At 41.5% G+C, this 10074-nt stretch overlaps 1 protein-coding gene across 2 annotated transcripts in view; it reads left to right on the top strand.

The window, feature by feature from the left end:
• The window catches only part of LOC106613427 (piggyBac transposable element-derived protein 3), a 48193-nt gene that overhangs the window by 29112 nt on the left and 9007 nt on the right, over positions 1-10074 (top strand). The window lies entirely within an intron of this gene.

Below are 10074 nucleotides of genomic sequence, written 5' to 3'. Positions count from 1 at the left end.
TCATTACGCGTGAGTGGACATTTGAAATGGAAGGTATGGAACTCCCCTGCATGCTTCTGTTATAGGGAAAAGTCCTCAATGAAACTGACATTAAATGTTGAGAATTATGCATTTTCCTCGTTGGCCATCAAGTAGCCTATTCATTTATATGTCATTGTAGGTTACCATTTTATACAATAAATATGTTGAAATTACTATATCACTGGAGTCATTGCAAATGAGTACTTAGAACGTTGGGTCAGTAACGAAAGGTTGCGAGATCGATTCCCTGAGCTGCCAGGTTTAAAATCTGCCATTCTGCCCTGAACAAGGCAGTTAACCCACTATTCCTAGGCTGTCATTGTAAACAAGAATTTGTTTTTAACTGACTTGCCTAGTTAAATAAAGGTAAAAATAAAATGCCACAGCTTTCAGCATTCAAGGCTCAAACCTGGTTTATCATTTACAATAAATCCAATTTTCTCATGTGAATAACTATAGATAAATCCAATAGGAGACTTTGGGTGATGAAAGTTGGACAGAGGATCTCGAAATCGCTGAACAAATCAAAACTTATTGGTCACATACACATACATTCGATCTTGCAACCATTGGGTTACTAGTCCAACACTCTAACCACTGGGCTACCTGCCGCCAGTATGCAGTATATCCAACTGCATACCAATGGTATGACAAAAAAATATGTTTTTACTGTTATAATTACATTGGTGCCCAGTTTCTAATAGAAATAAGGCACCCTAGGTGTTTGTGATATATGGCCAATATAGCACAGCTAACTGCTGTATCCAGGCACTCTGCATTGCGTGGTATATTGGCCATATACCATACCATCTCGTGCCTTATTGCTTAATCATAGCAGTCAATCGAGTTAAATCGACATCCATTAATGGTAAATTATCTGGTAAATTTAATAAAGGCACATTTTATTTTCTCTTGTTACAAATAAGTTTATTACATCATGTCATACATCGCAAAAATTATTTTTGATGAAAACTTGTAACATTAGAAGCTAAATTCGGTTATGTCGATATTCCTTAATTGTCTCGGAGACAATTATTCCCTCGGATGTAAAACTTGACTTTGTGGCTATGGTAACTAGTGACAACCTTAAAATCAGTATAACCACTTACTTCAATGACAGTTATCTTAAAATGTAAATACATAGCTATCTAATATTCCCGCACCCCAATAACATTGTCGCCGATGAGGGGCTTTTTAGCTAACTACATATGGTTTTGTCACCTCAACCGTTTTCTTATAAAACTACCGTTTGCTAGACCGCGTCTATCTGGGAGCTCATGGGCATCATATAGGCTTCAGGGGGCCAGCTGGTTAGATATGATTCCACAGGCTACTAGTTCGTTTTCACCTAAATATGTTCAAATCATAGCTAGTTTATCCAGTGAAGGATAGCTACTGACTGAAATGTATCACGTTGGCTCACACTGCCACTGGCCAGGCAGTAGCCAGCTAGCTAGCTGATCGTGGTTGCTAAACTACGCAGCTAGCTGGAGTCGGGAGCTCATGAGCTTCAATAGCCAACTGGTTAAACATGATAACACCATCGGCAACTGTTCGTTTTCAGACACAAATGTTGAATTTATTCACTGACAACTACATTTAGGAGGCTAGCTAAATTACTGAAATGTATCTAGCTAGCCAATCGTGGATTTACTATTATATATTTTATACATTTTGGTCAATTTGCTCATTTCAAGCAACAGAAAGTTTGTGGAAAGGTATAAGCGCATCTGTGTTACATCACACACTCAAGCCTGATCAATCACGGACGTAACTGGTGAATATGAGTTACTTTGCCTCTGGCTATCCCACGAAAGGCAATTTCGCAGATGGGATAAATGCTGAAGTGAATTCACCGGAACATCTTTGCCTGAATTCAAACGTTCTGCTTTCCTTTTGTCAATAACAATTTCTATTGTTTTAAATCCGGTAGACAGAAAATGAGGTACAAATGTTTTGCACATTAATCAGAACCGGATGGTGTACCTTTTCAGTAACTGGGAGAAGTGCAGCCCCTAGTGTATATCAGATTTTCCAACCCAGTAGCGCCTGACTCGTAAAAGACTAGGCCTACTTGTTTTGTTGATTGTTACTGTTAATAGTGGATAATATCATGACATTTTCCATGTTCTCATGGTAATATAAGGATAACTTCTGTTTCAAAATTAACTCACAAATTATATACTTTCAACATAGATAAAAGGCAGAGATTCACTCCAAATAATCTTGCACATCTAATGACAGATAAATATATATTTTTTATTTCACCTTTATTTAACCAGGTAGGCCAGTTGAGAACAAGTTTTCATTTACAACTGTGACTTGGCCAAGATAAAGCAAAGCAGTGCGGCAAAAACAACAACACAGAGTTACACATAAAGAAACGTACAGTCAATAGCACAATAGAAAAAATCTATGTACAGTGTGTGCAAATGTAGAAGAGTAGGGAAGTATGGCAATAAATAGGCCATAGAGGCGAAATAATTACAATTTAGCATTAACACTGGAGTGATAGATGTGCAGATGATGTGCAAGTAGAGATACTGGGGTGCAAAAGAGCAAGAGGATAAATAACAATATGGGGATGAGGTAGTTGGGTGGGCTATTTACAGATTGGCTGTGTACAGGCTCAGTGATCGGTAAGCTACTCTGACAGCTGATGCTTAAATATGCTTATCAAGAAGGTATTCTATTAAATCCATTGAGTAGGGGAGATCGGAAGGGACAGGGTTATTATAGTGATGAAGAATATGCTGACATGAGATAGAATGTCACTGTAATGGAGGACAGTGTTTGGGTGTTGTGTGCTATCGCTCATTCGTGCCACTGTCATGAGCGAGATAGCACCGAAAAAATGCAGGGTTTGCACCCGTCGCTGCTTTGCCTGCCAACACGCTGCAGACCCCATTAGGCACGTAGGGGAGCGTACGGAGGAGGACATTATATAATCATCTGCTCTATAGTGTGACACATGGAGAACACTCAATAGGGCCCATGCCTGCCACCTTGCTGGAGTCCACCCTTCAGCGCAGTGCACAGAGCATGAGAGAGAACTGGGCCAATGCTTCATCACAGAGGGGGGATAACATTATGGTTGAAAACAGACCTGCAGTCGCCAAGACGTGACGTTTGTCTCATTGGTTTTAGCACTAGCAATTTGCCTGTTGTGATTCGTGGTAGTTTAGAAATCGGTCAAATCGGCCAAAATCCTCAAATGCCATCTTTGTTTATGAAGCAACGGTTTGTTTATCCTAGATATAAAGACACATTGGCATTGAATTGTCTTTTGTTTGGGATTCTCCGTAAAGACGATAATTACAGTATGTCAACCAGCTGGTCAGTCACAGTGGTCATCAAGGGTAACTTGGCCCCAAGTAGGGCTGCAATCCTGAAACAGTTTATTTATTATTTTCAAGTGAAGCCCATTGAGCTCGTTTCTGCTTTTCGCAGAATCTGCAATGATGTCACCGTCGGAGATCATCTCCTTTACCCCAGGCCATGGCACAGATCCTGTGCATCAGCCTCCATTGTAGACACCCGGCGGAGTGTGTAGGCTCTCTGACTCCCCTGTATATTAATAGCTATGAAGAAGAAGCCACAGGCCACTCGATTGGCTCCCACGTCACCTAACTCGATGCTTGTTCAGCCAATGAGGAAAGAGCTCCTTCACTGAGCCTGCTCTGTAAGCCTCGGTGCTGTGGGTTGCAGTGCTCACCGTCCTCCTGTTCCTGCACCTCATGACTTCCGTCTGCTAACTGGTGGTCGTCTGAAACGGAACTCATGAGAAAGCTGCTTGTTAGGCTATAAGGATAACACAGGCTATAATTAGAATAATGTAAATACATTTGCAATGTGTTTCAATAAAATGGAAGGTGATCGTTGTGATTTATTTCTTTACGCATCCCCCTTTATGAGGTGTCTCTTTATCCAAGACCTACATGATATTAGCTGACAGACAAGTATAAATTACTTAATTTCTTTTCCTTTCTATATGGCTGTTTTTGTATCACAACACTTCCCTAGATCAATGAATGATTTACTAATCTCCACTGCTTGTCTTTGTTTTCACACTTGCAGTTTGCACTCATACAGTGGGGGAAAAAAGTATTTGATCCCCTGCTGATTTTGTTCGTTTCCCCACTTACAAAGGAATGATCAGTCTATAATTTTAATAGTAGGTTTATTTGAACAGTGAAAGACAGAGTAACAACAAAAAAATCCAGAAAAACGCATGTCAAAAATGTTAAGTTTTTGACCCCTCTGCAAAACATGACTTAGAACTTGGTGGCAAAACCCTTGTTGGTAATCAGAGGTCAGACGTTTCTTGTAGTTGGCCACCAGGTTTACACACATCTCAGGAGGGACTTTGTCCCACTCCTCTTTGCAGATCTTCTCCAGGTCATTAAGGTTTCGAGGCTGACGTTTGGCAACTCGAACCTTCAGCTCCCTCCACAGATTTTCTATGGGATTAAGGTCTGGAGACTGGCTAGGCCACTCCAGGACCTAAATGTGCTTCTCCTTGAGCCACTCCTTTGTTGCCTTGGCCGTGTGTTTTGGGTCATTGTTATGCTGGAATACCCATCCACAATGCCCTGGCTGAGGGAAGGAGGTTCTCACCCAAGATTTGACGGTACATGGCCCCGTCCATTGTCCCTTTGATGCGGTGAAGTTGTCCTGTCCCCTTAGCAGAAAAAACACCCCCAAAGCATAATGTTTCCACCTCCATGTTTGACGGAGATGGTGTTCTTGGGATCATAGGCAGCATTCCTCCTCCTCCAAACACAGCGAGTTGAGTTGATGTCAAAGAGATCCATTTTGGTCTCATCTGATCACAACACTTTCACCAGTTGTCCTCTGAGTCATTCAGATGTTCATTGGCAAACTTCAGACGGGCATGTATATGTATACTTGAGCAGGGGGACCCTGCGGGCGCTGCAGGATTTCAGTCCTTCACAGCGTAGTGTGTTACCAATTGTTTTCTTGGTGATTATGGTCCCAGCTGCCTTGAGATCATTGACAAGATCCTCCCGTGTAGTTCTGGGCTGATTCCTCACCATTCTCATGATCATTGCAACTCCACGAGGTGAGATCTTGCATGGAGCCCCAGGTCGAGGGATATTGACAGTTCTTTTGTGTTTCTTCCATTTGCGAATAATCGCACCAAATGTTGTCACCTTCTCACCAAGCTGCTTGGCGATGGTCTTGTAGCCCATTCCAGCCTTGTGTAGGTCTACAATCTTGTCCCTGACATCCTTGGAGAGCTCTTTGGTCTTGGCCATGGTGGAGAGTTTGGAATCTGATTGATTGATTGCTTCTGTGGACAGGTGTCTTTTTACAGGTAACAAGCTGCGGTTAGGAGCACTCCCTTTAAGAGTGTGCTCCTAATCTCAGCTCATTACCTGTATAAAAGACACCTGGGAGCCAGAAATCTTTCTGATTGAGAGGGGGCCAAATACTTATTTCCCTCATTAAAATGCAAATCAATTTATAAAATTTCTGACATGCGTTTTTCTGGATATTTTTGTTGTTATTCTGTGTCTCACTGTTCAAATAAACCTACCATTAAAATTATAGACTGATCCTTTCTTTGTCAGTGGGTAACTGTACAAAATCAGCAGGGGATCAAATACTTTTTTCCCCCATTGTACAATCATATTCCTTTGACAGGGTGAGTCATTCACCTTCTTATGTTTTTAAGGTATTCATCTTATTTTAGATTTCCAATCATTAACCGCTCAGGAATATGTTCCTTGTGTCCTTCGTGGTACATGGAATGTCACTAATCACTGAGTGAGATGGCTAGGCTATGCATATCCAAAAGTCCAGTATCAGTACTGGACCAATGAGAAAGCTTGCACTATTGTTGTCTTACGGCACATGAAAGCACTTATTATAATTTTTTTCCTTTTTTTTTTTTTTGTGACTTAAGTTTAAAAAATATATATTTTTCACCCTTACCCAGTCACCTAAGGTTGCTTGTCGTAACCCCTCCCCCCGTCTCCCATTTTCTATCCCCCCAGATCCGAAAACCCCTTTTTCAGCAATTATCGTATTACAGCTGTTTAATTAAACACTGGACACTGACAGACACAACAAGCCGCCCGTCAGCTCTAATATAGGTTCTGTCCAGCCAGCCGCCCCCAACCCATCCAATCATTTCCCCTGTAATCCCAGTAGTAATCTGATTTCACCGTACCCTGTTGTTTAGCCCTTTATTCACTTGTCATTAGACTGGCACGTTTGGCTTGGTGGCTCTCCGTCTGTCCAGCACTACGCCTCATTAAGGGGATGCTGTCGAGTCGTGTGCTATTGCGACTAGTTTTAGATTTAGGCTATGCCATTTTTATTAGCTACGAAAGAGAAACTGACACCATATGGTTTTTGGAGAATCTTATTTTTTACATTTCAGTCTAAAAAGGATCAGTTCATCAATTTATTTCACCATTAGATTCTGCTGGGTCTTGTTGTTAAGTACGTTGTCATAGCGAACAGCGAGCTTTTTCCTTTCAAAGCATGTCCTACTTAACCAAGGCGCATTAGATGATGTGATGTACCTGTCTTTCGGCCATTGGAAGCCTCAGACACGTAATCTAGTATGACCGAGCAGCAGGCCACAGTGACCTGACCATACTGCTTTCTTCAGGTTACTAGCGTGCTTCATAGATTGCAGTAGTAAGAGTGTATGGACTTTGGAATGTAAACATTCATTGTCTGTCTGTCTGCCGTGTTTCTTGTGTCCATTACTCTGCTCCAACCATCCTGATATCTGCTGTGTGCAAAACTTTGGTGGAGAAGCGGGTGAGACGAAGCTGGCTGTAAATAAACACAGACTGTTTGGAAGAAAATACAAATGTAAACAAAAACATAAGCTGTTTGGTTCTGACATCATCGCGGGAGGAGTAAACGCTCAGATTAAATACGAAGCTGGTTTAGATTCAGACGATCTTTATTGTTCCGTTGCTGGACAATGTGGCCGCAGCCCTATAAAACACCTTCGCCAGCAGATTCACATTAAGAGATATGTGTCTCTTGACCTTCCCCACTGTGTCTCATTGTAACGCTACACTGAGTGGACAAAACATTAAGAATACCTGCTCCTTCCATGACATAGACTGACAAGGGGAGGTGCAAGTGCAACTCAATATTATAAAGTTTATTGTCTACAGACATTGTATGTATATTGTATACACAATACATTTCCCCTAGTCTATACAGCCTGCATACCTTGTCTTGGCTGAACACATCCCTGTTTTGGCGATCTTTTCCATAGAACTCCATAGCTGTTTGTTGATTAGGCTACACATTGTTATACTATTGGCAGTGGTCTTTGTGATTGTAGCTGTTCCACTTCTGCAGGATTTAAAATAGGACCCATCAAATAGAGGGAAGATCAACAGCATGCGGATGTTACTTTTTTTTCACTTGGTTGCTTGGAGTAGTCTTGACACAAGTTATTTGTAGCATCTCAAGGAGGAGCACAGGCAAAAGGCTCTTGCACTTCATCTAGCTATTGGCTTAACAAAGCAGGAAAATGTGACCGTTTCCAGAGTCGATGTCAAAGAACTAATGAAATGTTTTTTACCTGCATAACAATAGGCCCTATCTTGTGAAGAGTTAGTATTATTTTATTTTAACGTGACTAGGCTCTCTATCTTTGTCAATAAAGGACCTTCTTAACCCATCATTTGATTCACCTTCCCCAGGTCAGTTTTTCATCATTGTTAACATGTTGATGTTAGCATGTTGCCAGTAAGGCAGATGGTATGGATCAAACAGTGAAATGCTTAATTATGGGCCCTTCCCAACCATGCAGATAAAACAGGCTACTAACAGGATTAAACAGGCTACAAACAGGATTAAACAGGATAAAACAGACAACAAACAGGATTCAACAGCCTATAAACAGGATAAAACAGACTACTAACAGGATGAAACAGGCTAGCTTTCAGTATTAGTCACCGATTAGTCAGACATCAACAGAGTAGTGTAGTGTGCTAACAGCTAGCGTGTGAGTCAGAGATGAGAGCCATGGGGGGTTAGGCCTAGTAGACGATTTTACCCACCCCCTAAATCTAACCCTGACCCTGTTGGAAAGGTCGAGGGGAGAGTTTGTTACAGGAGGGTTGATTTGACCCCCTAATCCTTTTATGTAATGATTTGTGGAAAAGCATATTTGATGCATTCAAATAGGCTTCTGTCGCAGCTGGCGCACGTCTCCACAGTGCCCAGTGCTAAATTAGGCACCCTCAGATATAAGACCTCATCCGTACATTAGTGTGCCATTAGTTCCTGTCAGGGTTGTGGTCAATTCAGGAAGTAAATTGTCATTCAAATTCAGCAATTGGAAAAAAGGGCATCTATTTTCAATGACTTCTCCATAAACTGAAAAGTAGAAGATGTTTATTTCCAAAGTTGTAATTTTTTTCTCCAATTTTAAATCATTTCCTGAATTGAATGCCTTCAATTCGAATGGACCCCAACCACCCCTGCTATATCTCATTAAATAGTAATTCTAGTCAAATTATTGAGCCTTTTGAATGTGAATTCTGACACCTGTGATATTTCTTACATAAATAATTCATAAGCATCCAAATGATTGTTTGATTTAAGGTTACATTACAGAGAATTCAGCTTGGCTAAATCCAACCAGTCCACTTTAGAATAGTTTTTTGCTTTTGGGATTTGGGAAGAACAAGTGGGTCGAGTCTCTTTTGGGTCGTTCTATATGAATTCAATGACTGTCTGATTGCACCCCTTTCGATTTAAACAAAACCTTACATCCATGTTTGCCCATGGTAGAAGTGGTCAGAAAATGACTTTTTCGACCTGAATACCAACACATTCAGGAGATAGATGTACTCAAAGTTTACCCATTTTGCATACCCCTACCATGACAGCCATAGTGCCTTATGAGTGGTAGGATGTGATTGGCTGGCACTAATAACATCCTGACACATAACTGCGAGGACATCTATATGATTCAAGCTAATATGTTTTTGCTGAGTAAAAGTTCACTGAGATTAGCTGTTCTCTCATTGAACCCTCTCCTATTGTCTATAGCAGTAGACAGCTCTGTACAACCCATGGGTTTCCTCAGGTTTCTGACACTTAAGATGCCTCTCAAAACAAAATCATAATTCAGTGTTTATTCCCCCTAGTCTGCACTTTAACCTCAATCGTTGTATCATTTCAAATCCAAAGTGCCGGAGTACAGAGCCAAAACAACAAAAAATGTGTCGCTGTCCCAATACTTTTGGAGCTCACTGTATATGAATATTGTGGCCACTCGAATTTAGTCTTCCTCCTCACTCTGAAATGAAGAACTGAAAATAGAAGAGTGCTCCACTTATCCTGTCTGGGTTGGCCTATTGTTTGTCGGCCATTGTTGTTCCAGGTGCTGGAGCGGTTCACGTGTCGTCTGATCTAGAACAGGGCCATGTCTCAACGTGACCTGTGCTCCCTCATCAAGTACCAGGTCATCCTGGCCCGAGAACAGTTCAGTAACGACCCTCCTCCCCCGAGTCATAGTGCGGTATACACACAGACACACGCACGTACACACACACACAGACACACACTGCCACCACGCATGCACATGCACATACACACACACACTGCCACCACGCATGCACATGCACATACACACACACACTGCCACCATGCATGCATGTACACACATACACACACACTGCCACCACGCTTGCGCATGCACACACACACACACACACACACACTGCCACCACACACAGATGGAAAAGTATGCCTTGTTACACTATATATTTCATATCTATGTGACCATTTTGTACTTTAGTCAATTAACCTGTCAAGGTGTAGGGGGCAGTATTTTCATGGCCGGATGAAAAATGTACCCAAATTAAACTGGTTACTACTCTGGCCCAGAAACTAGAATATGCATATTATTAGTAGATTTGGATAGAAAACACTCTGAAGTTTCGAAAACTGTTTGAATGATGTCTGTGAGTATAACAGAACTCATATGGCAGGCAAAAACCCGAGACAAATCCAACCAGGAAGTGGGCGATCTGAGAATTG

This window comes from Salmo salar, chromosome ssa01, assembly GCF_905237065.1.
Source record: "Salmo salar chromosome ssa01, Ssal_v3.1, whole genome shotgun sequence".
Taxonomy (NCBI): Eukaryota; Metazoa; Chordata; class Actinopteri; order Salmoniformes; family Salmonidae; genus Salmo; species Salmo salar.
The sequence above is the reverse complement of the archived record's forward strand: the minus strand, read 5'-3'. Positions and strand labels throughout refer to the sequence as shown.